Source organism: Eriocheir sinensis, chromosome 41, assembly GCF_024679095.1.
Source record: "Eriocheir sinensis breed Jianghai 21 chromosome 41, ASM2467909v1, whole genome shotgun sequence".
In the NCBI taxonomy this organism is placed as follows: Eukaryota; Metazoa; Arthropoda; class Malacostraca; order Decapoda; family Varunidae; genus Eriocheir; species Eriocheir sinensis.
In genome coordinates, this window is record NC_066549.1 from 16444724 (window position 1) to 16460049 (window position 15326).

General features: G+C 42.0%; 1 long non-coding RNA gene across 1 annotated transcript in view; it reads right to left on the reverse strand.

Annotated features, from left to right (window-relative positions):
• The window catches only part of LOC127009741 (uncharacterized), a 29276-nt gene that overhangs the window by 13150 nt on the left and 800 nt on the right, over nt 1-15326 (reverse strand). The gene's annotated exons all lie outside the window — the stretch shown is intronic.

Below are 15326 nucleotides of genomic sequence, written 5' to 3' on the forward strand. Positions count from 1 at the left end.
TGAATTTAATTAAATAATTGGATAATATAATAATATATATAATAATATAATAATATAACCTCATCAATGGTAACAGTAACGATAAGATTTGGAGGTGCAGGCAGAGCTATGGGATTCACAAGACTAAGGGTGGATTTCACAGCCCTCACTCACACTCCCTATAGTATTTTCATGAGAAACTTGTGGTTGGGGTAGAGGCAGCTGCGGGGTCAGCCCCGCCCCGCACCTTGCCACACACTCTCAAGACCTCTCGCTTCCTCTCATACGTCAGCTATTTACTACCTTTAAATGAATTTAATTAAATAATTGAATAATATAATAACGTCTTATAGAGTTTTTAGGATAACAACAACAATTTTGTAAAAATACCACAACACCTGACAACATTGTATTCCAACATTGTCAAGTGTCATGGTATTAATACAAAACCTTTTGTTATTATCCTAAAAATGAAACAATCTTAACGCTATATGACCTTATTATATTATACCACGACACTTGGCAACGTTGTATTCCGACGTTGTCAAGTGCCGTGGTATTTATACAAAATCTTTGTTATTATCCTAAAAACACTATATGACCTTATTATATTACCCAATCATTTAATTAAATTCATTTAAAGGTAGTAAATAGCTGACGTATGAGAGGAAGCTAGAGGTCTTGAGAGTGTGTGGCAAGGTGCGGGGCGGGGCTGACCCCGCAGCTGCCTCTACCCCAACCACAAGTTTCTCATGAAAATACTATAAGGAATGTGCCTGAGGACTGAGAAATCCACCCTTTGTCTTGTGAATCCCATAGCTCTGCCTGCACCTCCAAATCTTATTGTTACTGTTACCATTGATGAGGTTTCAGACCCTGCTCTGCTGCCAGCCACTGAAAACAACAGTGCAGCGTGAAGCGTTTCACACTAAGCAATTGCAAATAAACTTAAATATCTTACAAAAATAGATATAGCTAACCTGATCCAACCTAATATAACCTGACCTAGCCCCCCACTGCCAAAATACAATGTGTTAGACTGCACTCATAAACTTTGTACATAAATATTTTGAGGTTTTAGTTTTCTGGAAATACAGTACTCAAATCAGATAAAATACAACACAGTGGCAGTATTAGCCTTATGAAAGATAGCTACCTTTATTTCCCTATTAGTTAAACTAATACCTTATAAAAAGAAGTAATTTGTGACACCAAAGCAATAGGTAGTGTGCAAAAATTGGAGTGATATGTACTCATGAAGCACCAAAATGTTCTTCTCTGTGAGACAGGTGTAATCCTGGAATACCTGCTGGTTGGGTTAGCTTTAAAGTCTCTAACCATGTACACCTTCAAATTATGGTCAAAGAATATACATTTTAGCCCTTAATTTGAAGGCATACATGGTATTTAAGGTGGAGTTAAACTGCACACTGACCTTATGAATGAGACGTGTGTAGCCTTCTCCACCATCACTGACAAATCCATAAAAACTAAATCTAACCTAATTTAACTTAACCTAACTAAGGTATTATTCTAGTGTTTGCCCATACTTCCCCCCCTCTCCCAAAACAGGCTAGGGGGCCTGTGGAAATGCGGGGTTTTCAGTGGGGAACACGAAATGCATCACAATCACATAGTTTTTAAGATATGGAGGTTAAAAAATACCCTAGATGAAAAGAAAATCCTTACATTCAGGGATTTCTTACCACATACAGAAACCATGCAATTTCACCCACAGGGAGTTAGATTAAGTTACATTAGTCTAGGTTATGTTACCTTAGATTAGGTACGTTGTGATTTTACCTTCACGAAAGTATGAGTGTTCCCAGTGGTGGACACCGCTAACTGAAAAGTTAGCTTCGCTAACTAGTACAGGTAACTCTCGATTTACACGAGTATTGTGTCCCTGAAGAGGTCGCGTAAATCAAAAACAACGTAAATCAAACAAGAGGTAGGTTTCTATTGAAAAATAAATCTTCACTTCATTCAGTGAAGAGAGAGAGAGAGAGAGAGAGAGAGAGAGAGAGAGAGAGAGAGAGAGAGAATATCCATATCACCGAGATATCCACTCAGGCATTCAGTCTCAGCCTCACTCGTGCGAGGAAGAAATGAAGGACACCATGAGCAACTGGCTAGTATTGGTACCGGTACCGAGCAGTCTGGTACCAGTACCGTACCATATAGCTGGTACCGTTAGTACCAGTACTGGTACCAGTACCTGTCCACCCCTATTGTTGAGTAGCGTGGCAGCGTGGGTACTGTATTGTTGTTCAAGTGGCACACGGGAAGAACTGAGCTCAGCTGTGTGGCTGCAGCGCCGTGTGAGTCCAGTTGCGTGAGACATCTGGTGGCCACTTCATAAAATATTGCGTATACGTGAAAAAACGTGTAAATTAAACATTTATTTGGATTTTGGACCCCGCGTTATTTCAAAAACGCGTAAACCAAACTCGCATATATCGAGTTACCTGTAATCCACTGACTAAAAAGTTAACTTCGCTGACGCTAAACCGCTAAACTGATAAAGAAATTAGTGGAAGCTAACACTAACCGCCAACATTTTCCATGTGGATCTAACTTCAGTTTAGTATTTTGTAGGATTGCACCGATTAATCGGTAAGTATTCGGTAATCGGCCACTTTGCCAATTAATCGGTAATCGGCCTTTTGACCAATTAGTATCTTTTTCTCTTTTATACTATAATGTACATAACACAATATTAATAATGTTAACATCACCAGCTTACATAACATAGGCAACATGCTCACTGAGACACACTGACTGACTGACAGGCAAATGATAGCCTGTGACGTGGGTCTCACGGACCCTCACTGAGTCTCACCATACTGGTACTGGACAGGTTTAGATACAGACTTCGTACAGTACGCTTATACCATTCTCAGTTTTACCTAATTGAGGGACTTTTTGATCACTGAAGCTACATAAAGTTATTATTTCATATTAATATGCAGTAATCATACTGTATATTATGTACTAATAAAAAAAAAAAAAAATGTTTTTAGTTTAGAAGTAACCAAACACAGTGTAACAGACAGTAAATTAGTAGAAGACTTGAGAGATTGATAATGGAGTATGCATCTCAAGTGTGGGGGGGCTCCACCCACACAGCTCTTCTGGACAGAGTGGAGGCTAAGGCTCTTCGTCTCATCAGCTCTCCTCCTCCTACTGATAGTCTTCTACCTCTTAAATTCACTTGTGTTGCCTCTCTTTCTATCTTCTATCGACTTCCACGCTGACTGCTCTTCTGAACTTGCTAGCTGCATGCCTCCCCCCTTACCGCTACACACGACTTTCTACTCATGCTCATTCCTATACTGTCCAAACCCCTTATGCAAGAGTTAACCAGCATCTTCACTCTTTCATCCCTCACGCTGGTAAACTCTGGAACAATTTTCCTTCATCTGTATTTCCTCCTGCCTACGACTTGAACTCTTTCAAGAGGAGGGTATCAGGACACCTCTCCTCCCGAATTTGACCTTCCTTTTGGCCACCTCTTCTGATTCTTTTATGGGAGCAGCGATTAGCGGGCTTTTTTATTAGTTTTTTTTTGTGTGTGCCTTTGAGCTGCCTCCTTTGATGTAAAAAAAAAAAAAAAATTCTGTACACTACCATTTCTATACTCCGGCTAGCTCAAACGTGTGGCAGTGACCCAGGCCCCTAGGGAATAAGCGGCAGTACAGCGTTGTCACGTTTTAACCCTACCTTGGTTGCCTCTCTCTCTCTCTCTCTCTCTCTCTCTCTCTCTCTCTCTCTCTCTCTCTCTCTCTCTCTCTCTCTCTCTCTCTCTCTCTTAATTTCTCCCTCGCACATTCCTTTCTTCCTACTTCTCTCTCTCTCTCTCTCTTAATTCCTCCCTCGCACATTCCTTTCTTCCTCCTTCTCTCTCTCTCTCTCTCTCTCTCTCTCTCTCTCTTTAATTCCTCCCTCGCACATTCCTTTCTTCCTCCTTCTCTCTCTCTGTCTGGTCAAGGACGCCGACTGACCTGAGTGGAGTCACCTGACCTCTCCACCTGTGTGGATGGCGGGCGTGTCTGGGTGTTGGCTGGAAGTGTTACCGCTGCGAAGATTTTAAAGTTTTTTTTTTCATACTTATGTCAGCTTATTTTAACATACTTCACGATATAATCTAGATATAATTGTGAAACCCCTTACCCATCCCAAAACGTAAGGGAAACTCAATAATAAGTATAGCATTCTTTTAGCAACACTGCAAAATATGTATGCCACGTTTCTTTGTATGCTTACAAATATCTTATCCATAATAAGTTAACTGTTCTTCCATACGTTATAATACTAAGATTAAATGTGTATGCATATTTGCTGATCATATTTGCCATGGTTTTACTTAAATTAGAACATTTCTACATCGCGGGCTGGGAGACACGCGGCATCGCTGTACAAGGGATCCCGTACGCTTACTTCGCCCACAACCGCACGTTTAGTGTAGCCAAGGTATAGGAACTAGGATCACCACAAGAATGAGAAAACTGGCAAATTATAACAATTTTTTTTCTTGTACAGCAGAGGAGACAGATCAAGGGAGTAAAGAAAAAAAAAAAAAAAAAAAAAAGGCCCACTACTTACTGCTCCTGAATAGAGGTCAAAGGAGTGGCCAAAAAGAGAGGTCAATTTCAGGAGGAGAGGTGTCCTGATACCCTCCTCTTGAAAGAGTTCAAGTCGTAGGCAGGAGGAAATACAGATGAAGGAAGATTGTTCCAGAGTTTACCAGCATGAGGGATGAAAGAGTGAAGATGCTGGTTGACTCTTGCATAAGGGGTTTGGACAGTATAGGGATGAGCATGAGTAGAAAGTCGTGTACAGCAGGGCCACGGGAGGGGAGGAAGCATGCAGTTAGCAAGTTCAGAAGACCAGTCAGCATGAAAATATCAATAGAAGATAGAAAGAGAGGCAACATGGCGGCAGAATTTAAGAGGTAGAAGACTATCAGTATGAGGAGGAGAGCTGATGAGACGAAGAGCCTTGGACTCCACTCTGTCAAAGAGAGCTGTGTGAGCGGAGCCCCCCCACACATGAGATGCATATCAGGATGTTTCTACAAAGCAAGGCTAAATTATAAGTCACAAATTACAAGAAGTATTTGCTCTCCATACAGGAAATGACAGTTGGGCAGTAAACAAAGTGGTAAAAATGAGGGTTACGGTATGTCTTTAACTTTGTGGTACCAGCGTCCAGTAATTAATGATGATTAACCCTCTCGCGCACGATGACGCGTTTCGCGTCATCAAAGGGTAAAAGGTCCTAGCGCACGATGACGCGAAACATCATAAAAGTTAAAAGAATTGATTAAAAATTAAATTTTCTGTAAAGTGCATCAAATTTGGGAGCATCATTTGTTGGGATAAGTTTCTTAATGGTAACATGTGGCAACCTTTCTAAGGAGCGCAGATGAGGAGCTTTGAGCGAGTTTTAGTTGTTAGCCTACTCTGACGGGAGAGGAAAAAAGTACAGTTTTCTTGGTGTAACTCGGGAACTAATAGGTGTATGAGAAATTTGAGGATACCATAAGAATCCTCACTAAATTCCACTTCAAAACATATATTCGGCTAAATAAGTTGGCCCACAAAATTTCAAGCTAGCGAGTGGGGAAGAGTTGGTACTTCAGATTTATTGTCTACAATACTGTATATGGAGACTTGAAACAAGTTTGTATTGTTTATTTATAGATTTTCCTCTACTTTTATTTGCGCATGTTCTGGTACAGGTCTTTATGAAGCCATTGATACCAAATTTATTGGGGTACGATATATCTGTGAGGGTAAAATACTTCCGTGAATGTAGAGTATCGCAGCAGCAAAAAAAGGCCGGTCGGGCCTGAGAAATGCATGGTAAGTGGAATGGAAACTTATTGGAAACTTACGGTGCGCAAGAAGGTTAATCACATTTACAATCTCTAAATAGTCGGCCGATTAATCGGAATCACCTGATTATTGGTTACCGATTAATCGGTAATTGGCCAAATTGCTTATCGGTACAACCCTAGTATTTTGGCTATAAAACCCTTAAAAACAGACCTAGTAACCTGGCATTACAATATGTTGTAGCTTAGACAAAGAGCTTTCCAGAAAGGTATAGCATGCCAAAATCAAATGATGATAAAGGTGTACACAAATAAACAAATTAAATTCAACTGTTCGTTCTAAATCTGTATATTTTAGCGAAGATTTCCCGCAAATTTACGAATTTTTTACTTTTTTCCATAACTGACACTTTAATTTAATAATTTTTAATTTGAAGTTTATTTCTTGTCAGGTGGAAAATATTGAATTCTTGTTATTAACCCTCTCGCGCACAGTAAGTTTCCAGTAAATTTCTCTTCCACTCACCATGCATCTCTCAGGCCTGACCAGCCTTTTTTTGCCGCCGCGAAACTCTACATTCCAATACGTATTTTACCATCACAGATATATCATACCCCAATAAATTTGGCATCAATGGCTTCATAAAGACTTGCACTAGAACATGCGCAAATAAAAATTGAGGAAAAAATATATATAAACAATAGAAACTCGTTTCAAGTCTCCGTATAGAGTATTGTAGACAATAAATCCTAAGTGCCAACTCTTCCCCACTTGCTATCTCAAAATTTTGTGGGCCAACATTTTTAGCCGAATATATGTTTCGAAGCGGAATTTAGTGAAGATTCTTATGGTATCCTCAAAATCTTCATATGCCTATTAGTTCCTGAGTTACACCAAGAAAACTGTATTTTTTCCTCTCCCATCAGAGTAGGCTAACAACTAAAAATCGCTCCACGCTCCTCATTTACGCTCCTTAAAAAGGTTGCCATATGTTACCATTAAGAAACTTAGCCCAACAAATGATGCTCCAAATTTGACGCACTTCCACTGAAAACTTAATTTTTAATAATTTTTTAAACTTTTATGACGCGTTTCGCGTCACCGTGCGCCAGGACCTTTTACCTTTGATGACGCGAAACGCGTCATCGTGCGCGAGAGGGTTAAAACCAGAGTTCAAGGAGTTGGAAATGGAAGATGCATTACCCTAAAATACCAAAGTTTCCCTAATAATTAGCCAATTACCCTACTGTAAGGCATAATTTACCCAAAACTGGAAGCCCTAGAATTATACAGCCATGTGACTCAAGGTGTCTGGTGCTGTGTCTGACCAAGCAGGACAAGAACAAACCCGTATGATTTTTTTAGTGGAATTAAAGTTAGCGGATGAGGAACTACATTTAGCGGAAGCTAATTGGTCCGCTAACTGTTTCCAAAGTTAGCAAAAACGCTAATCAACTGACAAAAAATTACGCTTCGCTAATTAGCGGATTAGTGAAACCATGCCCACCGCTGAGTGTACCGTAGTAGTGGCTTTAAAGACAAGGTAGCTAAATCATGTTAATAAATGGGGCAAATTAATGGAAAGTACCCTATAAAGTCGTGTGCAGCCTCAAAAAGTTGCCCAATATGCTATACTCTTCACCCAATCTAGCAACACTCATACGTACCTTTTTGTATGTATGAGTGTTGCTAGATTGGGTGAAGAGTATAGCGTATTGGGCTACTTTTCGAGGCTGCACACGACATTATGGGCTACTTCACATTAATTTGCCCCATATGTTGATATTGATTTAGCTACCTTGTCTTGAAAGCCACTACTACAGTACCGTCAACTGGGGTGAATTCGGACACGGGGCGAATTCAGAGGTTTCATAAAAAAAAAAAAGTTATCCAGGTTAATATATCATGAACAAATAATCATATCAGTGATCTGTTTGTACTCATTTGTTTGTTATTAATGTCTCTTTCTTTCAGGCTATAGACTTTTATTATATGACAGGATATGTTCTGAACACAGCTTAAAAAACAAAGACGTAAAAAAAACAGAAATTTTGCAAGACGTACAAACTTTCTCTGGCAGAGACACTGTTGAATAGATGCAGGAATGTCTATGAGGCTCAGCTGTACTTCCGCGAATAGTGAGAAAGTACAAAGTAAGTTATTGGAAATTACTTCAATCGTTTTTACACAATTTGATATTTAATGAATTTTTTGGAATTTTAATTCAAAATGGGGTAATTTCGGACAGGGGGGATAATGGAGGAAAAACTGGGGCAAATTCGTCATCCTTGTCTTGTTTTTTTCTGTGTCTGAAGACGGATCACGGAGGGAGGATAAATGATAGGAAGGTTGGAGAGAGGGAGGGTTGAAGATTGTGAGAGTTGGAGGGGAAGGAGGAAAGAGCCATCATGTGAGAGACTCGTCAGTGCGTGTGTCAGGGTGTCAAGGAGTGTCAACCCCGTCCAGAGGTGACAAGGCACTGCTGTGATATGAGTGACGCTTTCTCCCTCTACCTTCCTCTTCCTCCCTCCAGCATTTGTTTATTCACTAATGTAAGACTACGCAATGAAACCGAGAGTGGATTAGGGGGTGAGAGGGATGAAGGAGGGAGGGGTAAGGGGCTTGGAGAGAGGGTTTGGACTGAAGGGGGAGAAGTCCTAATAGAGGAGGGGGTTAGAGAGGGGTAACGAGTGTAGGGAAGGAAGGGTGTCAGTAGTAGTTTAGGGGTAAGGGAATGAAGGCTGAATATGAAAGGAGTTAAGGGAATGACCCACCATTGCCAGATTATCGTACTCAGAGCATAGTATTTACCAGTTTCTGACGCTTAACTATTGCCAAGAAACATCAGGATCTAACTCTTTTAATGATAACTATAAATGAGTTTCGTTATTGGAGCCCAGAAGACAGTTTTGTGGTAGGAAGTATGGAAATATAAGCGGCTGAGTACGACAATCTGGCTACATTGGTCTGACCACCTGGCTGCCATGCAGCTTGGCCCGTCTGCAGCCCTCACCTTCCCTTCTGTGTGGCTGCCTGCTCGTACGCATAAAAACATATTTTTAACCCTTGGAGTACGGGTGGCGATATATTTCTCTGGATGTTGTGCGCGGGGAAAATTTAGACATTTAAAAGAGGTGGAAATGGTGTCTTTCTTCTTTGCAATAATTGTTTATTCATCTAGTATATATGGTGGTGTAATAAAACTTCTCTCCTAATAATAATAAAAAAGTTATGACAGCCGAAAATATCGTGCATTTTCTCGTGGCCGTGACGTGTCGCGTGGAAGCACCCCCCACTCTCTCTCTCTCTTTCTCTCTCTACTTGCTCCTCCCTGCTCTGTCAATGTCACTACCATAGCAGTCATCAGAGTCACTGTCACTTTGATTCGCCCGCACTCTACTTCCGCCCGGAGCAGAGGAACTGCTTGACACATCACGAGACATGACAGATGTATTCTGAACAAAAGTGGAAAATGATCTGTGGCCTTCGGTTGGGCGCGCGCTGAGACGAATGTGTGTGTGTACGGATGCCAGATGCCTCCACCATTCTTCTGAGTCAAGAACTGGCGGTATATTTGAAACGTAGGGAGTGTAGAGTGTGATGATTATATTTATGATCCCCGTATGGGTGGGGCGTGTGGTAGCACACTTATATATACGATCGCCATAATCTAAGGGTTAAAAAACAAACACTGTCCGAATTGACCTCATACATGTCCGAGAATAAACTGAGATTCCAGGGTAGTTCTCCAAACACATTTTCTATGACTGTCCGAATTCAATGCAGGTGTCCAAAATGACCCCAAATCGGGTTAGATTCGGACACCCTTTATTATATTTATGAAAAATTTATACGAAAGATTTTAAATATCACAGTACTATAAGTTGATACCCCAGTGGACCAGCCTCACATACAATACTTAACATCACAAGTTGACCTAAAATCTAAATTAGAATTCACACAAAAAAACGAAAAAATTGTCTGAATTCACCCGTTGACAGTACTTTGAAGCATCTAAATGTTATAGGAGTTTTCGTCACAAGAATCTTGCAACATACTTACACACCTAGTTCACCTATCAGTGAGGATTCACATGTTCAAACAGCTCGGGCAGGAAGTTCAGGAGCCTGCACAGTGACTTGCTAGCGGCGAGTCATGGGGGGCAAGGAGGCAAAGTTCCTCCGTTAGGTAGGTTATGTTAAGAAAAGTTAGGTTAGGTTAGTTTATATAAGCCATACAGTGTGGGCTGATGGAAAAGCATAGTGCAGGACGGGACGTGGCAGCAGCGGGGGTGGGTCCACTACACTTCTCTCCCAAAACAAGCTCAGGGATCTGGGGTGGTGGTAGGGGGAAAAACTCCTAAAATGTAAAGAATTTCCCTACATCTAGGGTATTTTACCTCGGTTAATATGCAGGAGTAGGCATGGTATGTGAAGCACAAGGGACATATATTCCATATTGTTTATACCTTAATGTATTCAGGTTAATCTACGGAGTATCGGAAATGGTCTAAAAATATGTTCAAATTGAAATAATAACATATGTAATTGGAAACGCAATCAGCCACACCTCCCCGCATCATGGTTCATCACACTGAAAGCGGCTTGATTGAGTAGTATGTTCTCATTCCTGCTGTGCCAGTTATATGAGTCGGACATCGGCAAACATGAGAGGCTGAGAATGACAATCTGGCAACGTTGGTGGCCGAGAGCAATCATTGACTCATTGTTTCAGCCAATGAGATACATATCTAGACTCAAAGCCAATCATATAGTTCCTTTTTCACTTGCTACGGGAAGCAGAAAGAATTTGAAGTTTGAACTCTGTCTACCGTTTACCGTTGATGAGATTTCAGGCCCTGCTCCAATGCTACTGCAGCGCTCAACAATTACAATGTTAGCCTCACTATAATCGTCGATGCACTTATTCTCAAATACCGTAGTGAATGAGTGAGTCTTAAATTGCTTTCATGAATAATCTACAGATGTCCTTTTAATAAACTTGGCATTATCTTAGTCACTTAGGCGTGTTTAGGTTTGAGCTAATACCAATATCTTTCCTTTTCTAGTATCACAAATATCCTTGGTTCAGTTTTCATATGTCATATTTTTGTTATAGTATCACAATTAAAGAGCCAGCAATTATTTCCAACTCACTGAACACTTGTCACACACAATTTATCTTCGAGTACAAACACTAATTATTAGCCATGATCGGTTATGTTACGAATTCTCTCAATTTCAGTCTGAAAAACTACACAACACTGGTCATTCGCTGAGTGGTTGATTTCAGGCTTCTTGTACCTCACACAATTTATGCATTTCTTCTCAGCTATGGAGCAATCCTTTGATTTATGATTGCCAGTGCATTTATAACATTTTGGGGCTTCTCCATTACTCTTAGCAGTACAGCTGGCCTCAAGTTGGCTGTATCTCTGACAATGATAACATATAATTCCATGGTATCTGTCTCTCACTGTGTATATTCCCCATTCTAATTTTAACTGGTCGTGATTCTCGTAAATCAGCTCTCTCACAGTTGGGTCGCACCTCAAAATGTAGTGCATCGTGCCGCCAGCTGCAGGCTTACTAAAAATCAGCTCAATTTAATTCTCATCACCCTGAATTGTGTGTAAGAACTCATTGCAGTCTAAGATGGTCTCCTTTATTTTTACCTTGGTCTCCTCTTTAAGCACATTGCATATCATGATCTTTGGTTTCATCTTTCCAACACTCCTGGTACTAATTTGCTCAACAGACTCCTATTTTTGAGCAGCCTCATCCCTTGTGTTCTCATTGTCAAAGTTCATGACAATATTACCTCCATTTGTAAATCTTGAATCAGTTATTTGAATGCCATTCAATGCCTGGGAGACATCATCCTTCATATCTGTTGCCTTCTTTTCCGAGGTAGCAACTTTCACAACTAGGAGATTCTTCTTCACTTTCCTGCCTCTCTTCGCCACCTCAGCCCAACTGGATTCAGCATGTTCAGCACTAAGCGTGTCAACAACTGATCCCAGCACCACATGCACCTTCTCAGCCCTTGATTCAACCTCATCTTTAGCCATAGATATTTCGGTAAAATTCTAGTGTTTGCCCATACTCCCCCCTCACCCCCAAAACAAGCTTGGGGACCTGTGGGAATGTGGGGTTTCGGGTGGGGGACACGAAATCTGTTGCAATCATGTATTTTTGTGTGTGTTGGGGGGGTCGGCAAAAATTCCCTATTTAGGGATTTTTCCTCCCACCACCACTAAAATAAGCATTTGCGACGAATTTAGTGTTCCCCATATGGAAACCACGCATTCTCACTGGATCTCCGAGCTTGATTTGGGAGAGAAGCGTATTGAACCCACCAAACGATGCTCACCTTACCGGTCTGGCGTGGCGCCGGAGGCCATCTGCACCCACATAAACCACCTACACTACACTCATGCCCTCTCTCTAGCACCGGTGCCAGTAGGTTGTCACCTCACCGCGTCCATAGCACCAAACACGGTGTATCTTCATTGTTTATCACTGACACAAGCAAAACCACCAGCTAGCCATGATCCGTCCAACAGCGCGCCTTAAACAGTATTGCAGGTTCTAGAACAAGTGCAGGTTCTCGAACCTCCTGCCCGAACTGTTCGAACACATGAATCCTGACTGACCGCATTTTGAATCTGCTTCACGGGTTCGTGTTCCCAGTATACAAGGTGATTATGGAAATTGACTCTGCGCCTCCAGAATACGATAATATGCCTCTATTTATCATAGCTAAAAAACAAAATACATCTCCCTCAACCATAATATGAAGGCGGTGCCAGTAGCGGATCCAGATCCAGCCCCTTCCCCCAACGAACTTGGGGGACCCACGGGAAGTCGGGGTAATTGGGTGGGGGAGCATATTTAAACTACTCCAACCAAACTTTACGACCTGCTAACATGGGGTCTTTGCCCCCCCAGACCCCCTGCTAAACCAAGGGGGGGCTGCACCTCCCCTCTTAAAGTACCCCAATCGAACTTTACGACCTAACAGCTAACTGAGAGACATTGAAAGAGGTGCTTATGTCCCCTTCTTCAACATTAACTCTTAATTACATTACTGATGACGCCAAGATGGACCGGCGGCTTCACCAGACCCATCCTCCTCTGAAGAAGCTTCGTCACTAACCTGCTTCATGCGTTCATACGTGGTACCAAACCTGCTTCATGCATTCGTACGTGATACCAGTAAGTGAATACATAGTCGTATATGACGGTTGCAAGATTCTTATGACGTAAATTACTTACCATTTAGATGCTTCATTATGACGTTAATACTGTGACAGGAGGGCTTCGCCCCCTTCTTTGGTATGGAGAGTGAGTGAAATTGCGTGGTTTCCGTACGTTGAAAAAAATCCCGAAATGTACGAAATTTCCCTACATCTAAGTAATTGTACGGAATTTCCCTACATCTAGGGTATTTTTCAACCCCCCATAACTCAAAAACTATGCATTTGCGACACATTTCATGTTTACCACCGCATTCCCCGCAGTCTCAATGGCCCCCTATCCAATTTTGGTTGCGAGGGGTGACCATGGGCAAACACTAGAATAATACCGATTTTTCTTTAGATAATTTGTGCTTGAATTCATCCAATTTTTCCACAATGCTGGTCGCCAGAGATGCTGTATGGAAGCATGGGGTGCATATCCAATTCATTTTGGGTATATTATCCTGCTTGATCCCAGACAAATTACCACACTTCACATGACACCACCTAGGAGGCTAGGACACAAACAGCATCCAATCCACTTCTCGCCTGAGAATTCAACACAAACATAACACAAATCTCCCAGTCCCTTGGCCCTGACAGCCATGTCAACACTTTCTGTGTGGAGCTAGACGCAACGCACATCCGCTCAGGACCACGACCACTCATTCACTCCCTGTGCCTAGAAACGGAGTGTGAAGCACATTCCTTGACCGACTTTCACAGAAGTAGGAAAGTAATGCATTAAGAATTAGTTTCATGTTCTTTTGTAGACACAGATTATATTTTCATGAGCAGAATGTGATTGTTAGTTTTGTGGAGAATTTATTTCTGAGCAAACCAGTACCAGTACAGGTCAAAAGAAGGACAGGTGGCAGGAGGAGCGTAAGGTTTGAAGTCGGTTGCTGTATTTTTTAAATAGTTTATAATTACTGTTGTACTTACAGGGGGTGGGGGGGGGTCGAGGGGGGGGAGCCTCCCATTAGCAGTTAGGTTAGGTTAGGGGGGTGGGGGGGTTTAGGGGGGGGAAGCCCCCCTATTAGTAGTTATGTTAGGGGGGGAAAGCCCCCTCCGTTAGCAGTTAGGTTACGTTAGGTTAGGGGGGGTGGGGTGGTCAGGTGCCAAGCCCCTCCCGTTAGCAGTTAGGTTAGGCTATAAGTCGGAGTTGGTTTACTTTAAAAATAACTCGTGACTACTGAGAGAGATAACTTTAACTTGCTCACTCGCATAGAAAACAGGTGTGAACGGCAGAGCGGGGCGGAGTGTGCTATGGGGAGCTCTAGTATTCCTGACACAGGTACCCCCCCAAAAGTAGGTTTTTTACTGGTTTGTGCAGAAAAAAAACTATCTCTCCCAAAAGAGTAGTCATATTTTGCCCATGAAAACATAATCTCTCTCGAAAATAATACGCCTACCTCTGCTGCATTTTTACCTTTCCCTCCCCCCCAAACCCAAAAAATGTGATTGGGACACATTTTGTGTTCCCCACCCAAAACCCCGAATTCCCACAGGTCCCCAAGCTTGTTTGGGGGTAGAGGGGGGAGTATGGGCAAGCACTAGAATTTTAGGATCAACTGATGAATTGCCCCCCAAAAGTTCCCAATTGAAGATTCGCCCCACCAACTCTGCCCAACTGAAGAATCGCCCCCCCAACTAGAAATATCAGAAATTAATATATTATTTTTGGTTTATGCCTTTCGTTTGGCATCTCCATGCATAACCATCATTACACTTGGCATGTTTAGTCCAGTTCATCGCATTGTCACAAATGCCACACTTCACTTCATTTCTTAAAAGTCGATGTTGTTTAAGCCACAGGCAAAGGATCCTTAGTCAGCAGAGGGAGCACGACAGACTTGAATGTATCACGGGCCATGTCGAACTACAGACTGAATACATGAACCCAGTGGTGCTAAAACTGATCACAAGTTGTGTCAGGTTAGTCAAAAATGTTAAGGTGAGGTCAGGTCAACTGCCGAGGTTTTGATCCCTTGATGTCAGGTCTACCGGTGAGGTTTTGTCAGGTTAGTCAAAAATGTTAAGGTGAGGTGAGGTCAACTGCTGAGGTTTGATCCTGATGTCAGGTCTACCGGTGAGGTTTTGGCCACCTGCTGTAGTCCTGTCATCAACTGAAGAATTGCCCCCCAACTCTGCCCAACTGAAGAATCGCCCCACCAGAGCGGTCTGAGGGGGCAATTGTTCAATTGATCCGAATTTTACTCTAACTATCTAACCTAACCTAACCCAACCTGCCGACCCTCCACCCT